Raw genomic sequence first — 10,004 nt, 5'->3', positions numbered from 1 at the left:
CTCACCACAGGTTAGACAGAAATAACAGTCAGGCTCTCCAAGTTAAACAGCAACCTCGTCATACCATCTGAAAGCCTCTCTCCTTCCTCTGGGCCGCCCACCTCTAAAAGAATGTGTCTTCAGTTCTCTGAGAAATGGCACAGGCTGCACACACACACACACACACACACACACACACACACACACACACACACACACACACACACCCAAACAAACCAGCAAGCATGTAGAAATGAACATACAGATGTCACTTTCTCAGACAAGCTCGCACATGGAAGGTGTAGCTCTTGTGTGCACAAAGCACACAGACACACAGACGAGCTCTCGCGGCGGTGATTTCACTGACAGTCCTGAGTACACTGTGTCTGTTGTTCAGATGCTTTGTGGGTCCCAAATAGTGGGGGTGGGGGGTGGGGGGGGGTCAGGGTGGATATCCATTTCTACACACCAGTCATTCATTCTCCAAACTGCAACCACAGGGTGAGTTCTCCTAATGGTATATAGTATAGCACAACCTGCCCTCTCTCTCTCACACACACACACACACACATGCATGGACATTGTCACATAAAATTTTCATTAAGAGAAGTTTTTCCTCCTGGCAGGTCTGCTTCTGCAATGGCTCAAGGTTTCCACAGGTTTTAAATGTTAAGGAAGGATTTAGGTAAAGCCCACACTCTAAGCCATTAAACATCATAGAGTGAGTCCAGTGGTGAACTCCCCATGTAGTAAAGAAAAACACTCTTAAGTATTTGATATAAGTATTTTCAGAATTTAAGATTTCACATGTATAAAGACAATTTGACCTTAGAGTGGTTTATGAGTAAAATGGTTCATCCTTTTGAGAGCATGAATTTGCTCAGTAATTTGAATGGCAATTAGCCATGAATCACCACAGCGAATGTAATCAAAGTCTGGCCATTAGTTTTTAGCACAAAGTTATTAGTTATTAGCTAGTTATTTCTATGTAGTATTGTCCAAACAATGATACCAGCAGATTTTTTTTCCTCATTAGGCCAGAAATGATAATTTGTCCTTACCTACCTCATGATTTAACAGTATACTTTAATGTTAGTTGGCTGATGTGCCTTCTATAATCTGTTACACACCATCTCCTCTTTGCAGTGTTAAAGTGAAGCTCAACATTGACAGTGTTTTCATGTAACTGTGTGGTTGCTAAGCAGTTATGCTACCAGGGGAAAGTTTTGTAGTGGGATTCTTGATGCTGTTTCAACTACCATCTTCCATAAATTTAACATTGCAGTTAAAACTTCATCTTCCTTTGTCATAAAATTGGCCAATTTGTGTTTGTTTGGTCTGTGGAAAGTTATTCAGTTTGACTCTCCTCCCCAAGATGAGAAGTTCTCCTTTTATTGGAAATTAAAAGCATGATTTGTGTTCCCAGAAAGCCCAGAAATGTAGTTTTGATTTAACTACATTTGTATTGAATTTGCAGAGGCTGTTGTCAACAAAGCCCCCTCTTTGCTGTACAACAGTTTGCTGATGCATTTTGTAAAGCCACTGGAAAATCACATTAGAGCTGTTTTTAATCTTTCTTCTCTTTTCTTTAGGTAACATCGATTTCAAATGTTTTTTTCAACAGTACATTAATACGTAGGAGGTATTTTTCTTTACGCCTCACATTCAAACACTGGTTGTGAGTGGGAGTGATAACAGAGATAACACTAAATGGCACATACTGTGTTTCCTGCCCTTTAGTTCAAATGAATGCAAAGACAGGGTTAGAATTGAAATTAGATTAAAGAAAATAAAAACTGGAGGAAGCTGCTGCAAAAAGGAGTTTAGACATCACTATTCTCATCGGCTCTGCTCATTCACGCAACAATTTAGTTATGAAAAAAGGAAAAGCGCCCACCCAAGAATCTCTGGAACTTAATAGTTAAAGTTTTGGAATAAGAGGTATACATTATTTTGGTTTGGTTCTGCATTCACTATAATAATATTGTATATGGTTCAACAATGTATTTTTGGCCTGTCCTGATGCCCCTTGTTTGTGTGAACTTTCATTGGGAACACTGGGAACCATAATTCTTAACTAAACTGCAAAAACACAGGAGACAAAGAGACCAGCTAGTAAAAATTTAGCTTTTGTGCCAATTAGAGTCTGGAGTTTCAGGTTATTTGAGGCTGTGAGGAGCAGTTGAAATGACTCAGAGGATGAGCTGAGTCATAGCTTTAATATGATGAATGCTGGCAGACTGGGAGATCAGACTGAGTCTATATTTACACTTACCTGGAAAACAGTCAGCATTGACTTGGATGATTTGGTGTAAAATTTTGGAATCATATGTGAGAAACCCTGTTTATGGACATTTCAGCTGTAAATAAAAGCGAAAAACAAACAGGTTTAAGATGTGTACGTGGTGGTTTCCTTGTTGTTTGAATAGTTTAGGCTTGGTGATTTCCGCCATCATGACTCCCTGGTCAAGACTTTGTGGGTCACTTTCTCAAGGAGTGTAACATTTTGTCCACAAGTTACATGCTAAAAATGGCAATCTTTGACAAAAACAACAACTATGCTTAAGGCTGGCCTTGAACCATATGAATATGTTCCTCGACATATTGAGTCTTTTAGCATTAGCCTGAAAATGTACAATGCTAGATATCCAGTGCACACCAAGCGCTAAAATCTGATCAAAGTATAACTATTATAACAACTAACCTGATAGTGCTTGAATACAGTATATACAGCTGTTCCTGGTCTCTCTCTCTCTCCCATTTCTTTCCTCTCAACTCAAACGGTCGAGGCAGACAGTCGCCCACCCCGAGTCTGGTTCTGTTGGAGGTTTCTTCCTGTTAAAAGGGAGTTTTTCCTCTCCACTGTCGCCAAGTGCTTCGTCATGGTGGGAACTGTTGGATTTCTCTTGATAATAATGCGAAGTCTTATACTCTATAAAGTGCCTTGAGCAATGGCGCAACTGTCCATGGTGCAGTCAGTGTACTACACCAGGGCCCAAGAGCTGTAAGGGGCCCATCGCACTTACAGTTTTGTGTCATAGTCTTTTAAAAAGTTTTTGAAATGTTCCAAAACTGCCTGTTTCATTGGGGTGCCCTGGTAGCTCAACTGGTAGTCAGCAAATCACTTAGGCTCGGTCCTTACCACAGTGGCCATGGGTTCGAGTCTAACCCTTTGCTGCATTTCATCCTCTCTCTCTCTCTCTCTCTCTCCATCTTAGTTGTCACTCTTTCACTGTCCCTATCCAACTGAAGGCAAAAAATCTATGCATCACTTACTTAATTTGATATGGTTATATCAAATATTATGTAGTAAGCCTTGCTGGGAAATGCTAATTTAACCAATTGCCATGCTTCCTGTCATTTGAGATAACTTGCGTGCAAGTGTTTTTCAGCAAATAGACAATTCAGTTAGCAGCTTAGTGTTTAGCAAGTCCAGACAAAAACACACACAAATTTATGAATGCTGTGGTCCTTGTTGTTCGTGTGGCAGCAAGGGTGTAGGTTTGCATATGAACGGCAGGGACATGTACCTACCAATATTTTGGGAGGACAGAATTGTCCCTACCAATATTTGAGAAAGCTATTTCTCACTATGTTTGGAGTGAAGTCATATTAGGTAATTCCAATGTGCCCTACAAGAGACAATGTTTCAAAGACAACCGATTTAGGCATGCAAGCATTTGATTGACTGAAGGGGCACGTGTTATTTGAAGGCTCACGTTATGTGAAAATATCACAGTGGTACTTAAGGTCACAAGAAAAATGTCAACTGATGTTGTTTAAACATGTTAGTTAGCGTTGACTTGCATGATAACCCTGGCTTCTCTCTTCTGAAGGCTAGTAGTCAGGTTGCTAGCAGGAATTAAAAAAAAGGTAGATACATGAAAGTATGAGTTTAATTTCTGTCAAAAAATCCAATGGAAATGTAACCATGATTATATGGCTTTTTTATGCATTATTATACTATGACTTATTTTATGCCTTAATATACTATGACTTCTTTTAGGTCATACTACACTATGACTTTTTTTTGCCTTTACCATACTTTGACTTTTGTATATGCCTTACTATACTATAATGTTTTTATACTTTACTATACTATGACTTTTATGCCTGACTATGCTATGACATTTTTATACCTTACTATACTATGATTTTTTATGGTTTATCATACTATGATTTTTTATGGCTTACTATACTATAATGTTTTAATGACTATTATACTATAACGTTTTATACCTTACCCTACTATGATTATTTTATGACATACTATATATACTATGATATTTTTATTACATTTTATGCCTCACTATACTATAACTTTTTATACCTTACCCTACTATGACTATTTTATGACTTACTATATATACTATGATATTTTTATTACATTTTATGCCTTACTATAAAATTACGTTTTTTTTGACGTTTTCATAACCTGATATACTGTGAAACTTTTTGACCTTGTTATGCCTTAGTATGAGCTTTTTTGGCTGTTTTATGCGTTACTATAATATGACCTTTTTAGGAAATTGTATGCCCTATTAAAATATAAGGATTTTATGGCATTTAATAATATACTGTACTATGATGTTAATTTTTATGCCTTACTCTACTATGACGTTTTTTGATGTTTTTATCATCTATTATACTGAGACGTTTTTATGAAAATTTTTACCTTGGTCTACATTGATGTTTTTATGAAATTTTTTTCCTTACTATACAATGATATTTTTAGGACATTGTAGGCCCTATTATACAATAATGACTTTTTGATATTTTATTTTATATATATAGTATTACAATACTATACCTATGATGTTTTTATGACATTTTATGCCTTATTATACTATGACTTTTTTTGTCATTTTTTTGCCTTACTATACTATGATGTTTTTATGACATTTTATGCTTTATTATAATGTGATGTTTTTTGTCGTTTTTATACCTTTTGATCGCTTACTACTGTATACTATAATGTTTTAATGCAATTTTCTGCCTTACATTACTATGATATCTTATTTCATAGTATACTATGAGCATTTTATATCATTTTATGCCTTACTATACTCGTTTTTTGGAATTTTTATGCCTTACTATATACTATGATGTTTTTATGACATTTTATATATTACTATACTATGACATTTTAATGAAATTTTTTATCCCTTACTATACTATGATATTTTTATGACATTTTATGCCTTAGTATGCTATGATGTTTTCTGAAATTCTTATGTATTAATATACTGGGATGTTTTTGATGTCTTTATGCTTTACTATACTATGACATTCTTTTTACATTTTATGTCTTACTATCCTTTGAAGTTTTTATAAAATTTTATGCCTTACTATACTATGATTTTTTTTTACATTTTTATACCTTTCTGTAATATGACTTTTTTATGACATTTTATATACTTTTATAACATTACATTTTATGCCTTACTATACTATGATGTTTTTTGAAAAATACATGCCTTAATATACTATGACGTTTTTATGACATTTTATGCCTTATTATACTATGACATTTTTTCACATATTTATGCCTTACTATACTATGACTTTTTTATAACATTTTATATCTTTCTATATTATGACGTTTTATAGCATAATATACTATGAGGATATTATGACATTTTATACCTTACCATACTATGACGTTTTTAGACGTATTTATGCCTTATACAATGACGTTTTTAGACGTATTTATGCCTTATACAATGACGTTTTTATGAAATGTTATATTACTATACTATGACATTTCAATGAAATTTTTTATCCCTTACTACACTATGAGTTTTTATGACATTTTATGCCTTAGTATGCTACGATGTTTTCTGAAATTTTTATGTATTACTATACTGGGATGTTTTTCACGTCTTTATGCTTTACTATACTATGACATTCTTTTTACATTTTATGTCTCACTATCCTTTGAAGTTTTTATGAAATTTTATGCCTTACTATACTATGTTTTTTTTTGAAAAATACATGCCTTAATATACTATGATGTTTTTATGACATTTTATGCCTTATTATACTATGACATTTTTTCATGTTGTTATGCCTTACTATACTATGACTTTTTTATAACATTTTATATCTTTCTATACTATGACGTTTTATGCCATAATATACTATGAGGAAATTATGACATTTTATACCTTACCATATTATGATGTTTTTAGACGTATTTATGCCGTATACAATGACGTTTTTATGAAATGTTATATCTTACTATACTATGACATTTTAATTAAATTTTTTACCTTACAATACTATGACGTTTTTATGAAATGTTATATCTTACTATACTATGACATTTTTATGAAATTTTTTATCCCTTACTATACTATGACGTTTTTATGACATTTTATGCCTTATTATACTATGACATTTTTTCACGTTTTTATACCTTACTATACTATGACTTTTTTATAACATTTTATATCTTTCTATACGATGACGTTTTATGCCATAATATACTATGAGGATATTATGACATTTTATACCTTACCGTACTATGACGTTTTTAGACGTATTTATGCCTTGTAAAATGGCGTTTTTATGAAATGTTATATCTTACTATACTATGACATTTTTATGAAATTTTTTTATCCCTTACTATACTATGATGTTTTTATGACATTTTATGCCTTAGTATGCTATGATGTTTTCTGAAATGTTTATGTATTAATATACTGGGATGTTTTTTACGTTTTTATGCTTTACTATACTATGACATTCTTTTTACATTTTATGTCTTACTATCCTTTGAAGTTTTTATGTAATTTTATGCCTTACTATACTATGATTTTTTTTTACATTTTTATACCTTTCTGTAATATGACTTTTTAATGACATTTTATATCCTTTTATACCATTACATTTTATGCCTTACTATACTATGATGTTTTTTGAAGCATACATGCCTTAATATACTATGACGTTTTTATGACATTTTATGCCTTATTATACTATGACATTTTTTCACATATTTATGCCTTACTATACTATGACTTTTTTATAACATTTTATATCTTTCTATACTATGACGTTTTATGCCATAATATACTATGAGGATATTATGACATTTTATACCTTACCATACTATGACGTTTTTAGACGTATTTATGCCTTAAACAATGACGTTTTTATGAAATGTTATATCTTACTATACTATGACATTTTTATGAAATTTTTTATCCCTTACTATACTATGACGTTTTAATGACATTTTTATGCCTTATTATACTATGACATTTTTTCACGTTTTTATGCCTTACTATACTATGACCTTTTTATGCCATAATATACTATGAGGATATTATGACATTTTATACCTTACCATACTATGACGTTTTTAGACGTATTCATGCCTTTTACAATGACGTTTTTAGACGTATTTATGCCTTATACAATGACGTTTTTATGAAATGTTATATCTTACTATACTATGACATTTTAATGAAATTTTTTATCCCTTACTATACTATGACGTTTTTATGACATTTTATGCCTTAGTATGCTATGATGTTTTCTGAAATTTTTATGTATTACTATACTGGGATGTTTTTTACGTCTTTATGCTTTACTGTACTATGACATTCTTTTCACATTTTATGTCTTACTATCCTTTGAAGTTTTTATGAAATTTTATGCCTTACTATAATATGATTTTTTTTACATTTTTATACCTTTCTGTAATATGACGTTTTTATGACATTTTATATCCTTTTATACCATTACACTTTATGCCTTACTATACTATGATGTTTTTTGAAAAATACATGCCTTAATATACTATGACGTTTTCATGAAATTTTATGCCTTACTATACTATGATTTTTTTTTACATTTTTATACGTTTCTGTAATATGACTTTTTAATGACATTTTATATCCTTTTATACCATTACATTTTATGCCTTACTATACTATGATGTTTTTTGAAGCATACATGCCTTAATATACTATGACGTTTTTATGACATTTTATGCCTTACTATACTATGACGTTTTTATGACATTTTATGCCTTACTATACTATGACATTTTTATGAAATTTTTTATCTGTTACTATACTATGACGTTTTTATGACATTTTATGCCTTATTATACTATGACATTTTTTCACGTTTTTATGCCTTACTATACTATGACTTTTTTATAACATTTTATATCTTTCTATACTATGACGTTTTATGCCATAATATACTATGAGGAAATTATGACATTTTATACCTTACCATACTATGACGTTTTTAGACGTATTTATGCCTTATACAATGACGTTTTTATGAAATGTTATATCTTAATTTACTATGACATTTTAATGAAATTTTTTATCCCTTATTATACTATGACGTTTTTATGACATTTTATGCCTTATTATACTATGACATTTTTTCACGTTTTTATGCCTTACTATACTATGACTTTTTTATAACATTTTATATCTTTCTATACTATGACGTTTTATGCCATAATAAACTATGAGGATATTATGACATTTTATACCTTACCATACTATGACGTTTTTAGACGTATTTATGTCTTTTACAATGACGTTTTTAGACGTATTTATGCCTTATACAATGACGTTTTTATGAAATGTTATATCTTACTATACAATGACATTTTTATGAAATTTTTTATCCCTTACTATACTATGACCTTTTTATAACATTTTATATCTTTCTATACTATGACGTTTTATGCCATAATATACTATGAGGATATTATGACATTTTATACCTTACCATACTATGACGTTTTTAGACGTATTTATGCCTTTTACAATGACGTTTTTAGACGTATTTATGCCTTATACAATGACGTTTTTATGAAATGTTATATCTTACTATACTATGACATTTTAATGAAATTTTTTATCCCTTATTATACTATGACGTTTTTATGACATTTTATGCCTTACTATACTATGACTTTTTTATAACATTTTATATCTTTCTATACTATGATGTTTTATGCCATAATATACTATGAGGAAATTATGACATTTTATACCTTACCATATTATGATGTTTTTAGACGTATTTATGCCATATACAATGACGTTTTTATGAAATGCTATATCTTAATATACTATGACATTTTAATTAAATTTTTTACCTTACTATACTATGACGTTTTTATGAAATGTTATATCTTACTATACTATGACATTTTTATGAAATTTTTTATCCCTTACTATACTATGACGTTTTTATGACATTTTATGCCTTATTATACTATGACATTTTTTCACATATTTATGCCTTACTATACTATGACTTTTTTATAACATTTTATATCTTTCTATACTATGACGTTTTATGCCATAATATACTATGAAGAAATGATGATATTTTATACCTTACCATACTATGACGTTTTTGGACGTACTTATGCCTTATACAATGACGTTTTTATGAAATGTTATATCTTACTATACTATGACATTTTTATGAATTTTTTATCCCTTACTATACTATGACGTTTTTATGACATTTTATGCCTTACTATACTATGACATTTTTATGAAATTTTTTATCCCTTACTATACTATGACGTTTTTATGACATTTTATGCCTTATTATACTATGACATTTTTTCACATATTTATGCCTTACTATACTATGACCTTTTTATAACATTTTATATCTTTCTATACTATGACGTTTTATGCCATAATATACTATGAGGATATTATGACATTTTATACCTTACCATACTATGACGTTGTTAGACGTATTTATGCCTTATACAATGACGTTTTTATGAAATGTTATATCTTACTATACTATGACATTTTTATGAAATTTTTTATCCCTTACTATACTATGACGTTTTTATGACATTTTATGCCTTATTATACTATGACATTTTTTCACATATTTATGCCTTACTATACTATGACTTTTTTTATAACATTTTATATTTTTCTATACTATGACGTTTTATGCCATAATATACTATGAGGAAATTATGACATTTTATACCTTACCATACTATGACGTTT

Source organism: Seriola aureovittata, chromosome 13 (assembly GCF_021018895.1).
Source record: "Seriola aureovittata isolate HTS-2021-v1 ecotype China chromosome 13, ASM2101889v1, whole genome shotgun sequence".
Lineage (NCBI taxonomy): Eukaryota > Metazoa > Chordata > Actinopteri > Carangiformes > Carangidae > Seriola > Seriola aureovittata.
The sequence above is the reverse complement of the archived record's forward strand: the minus strand, read 5'-3'. Positions refer to the sequence as shown.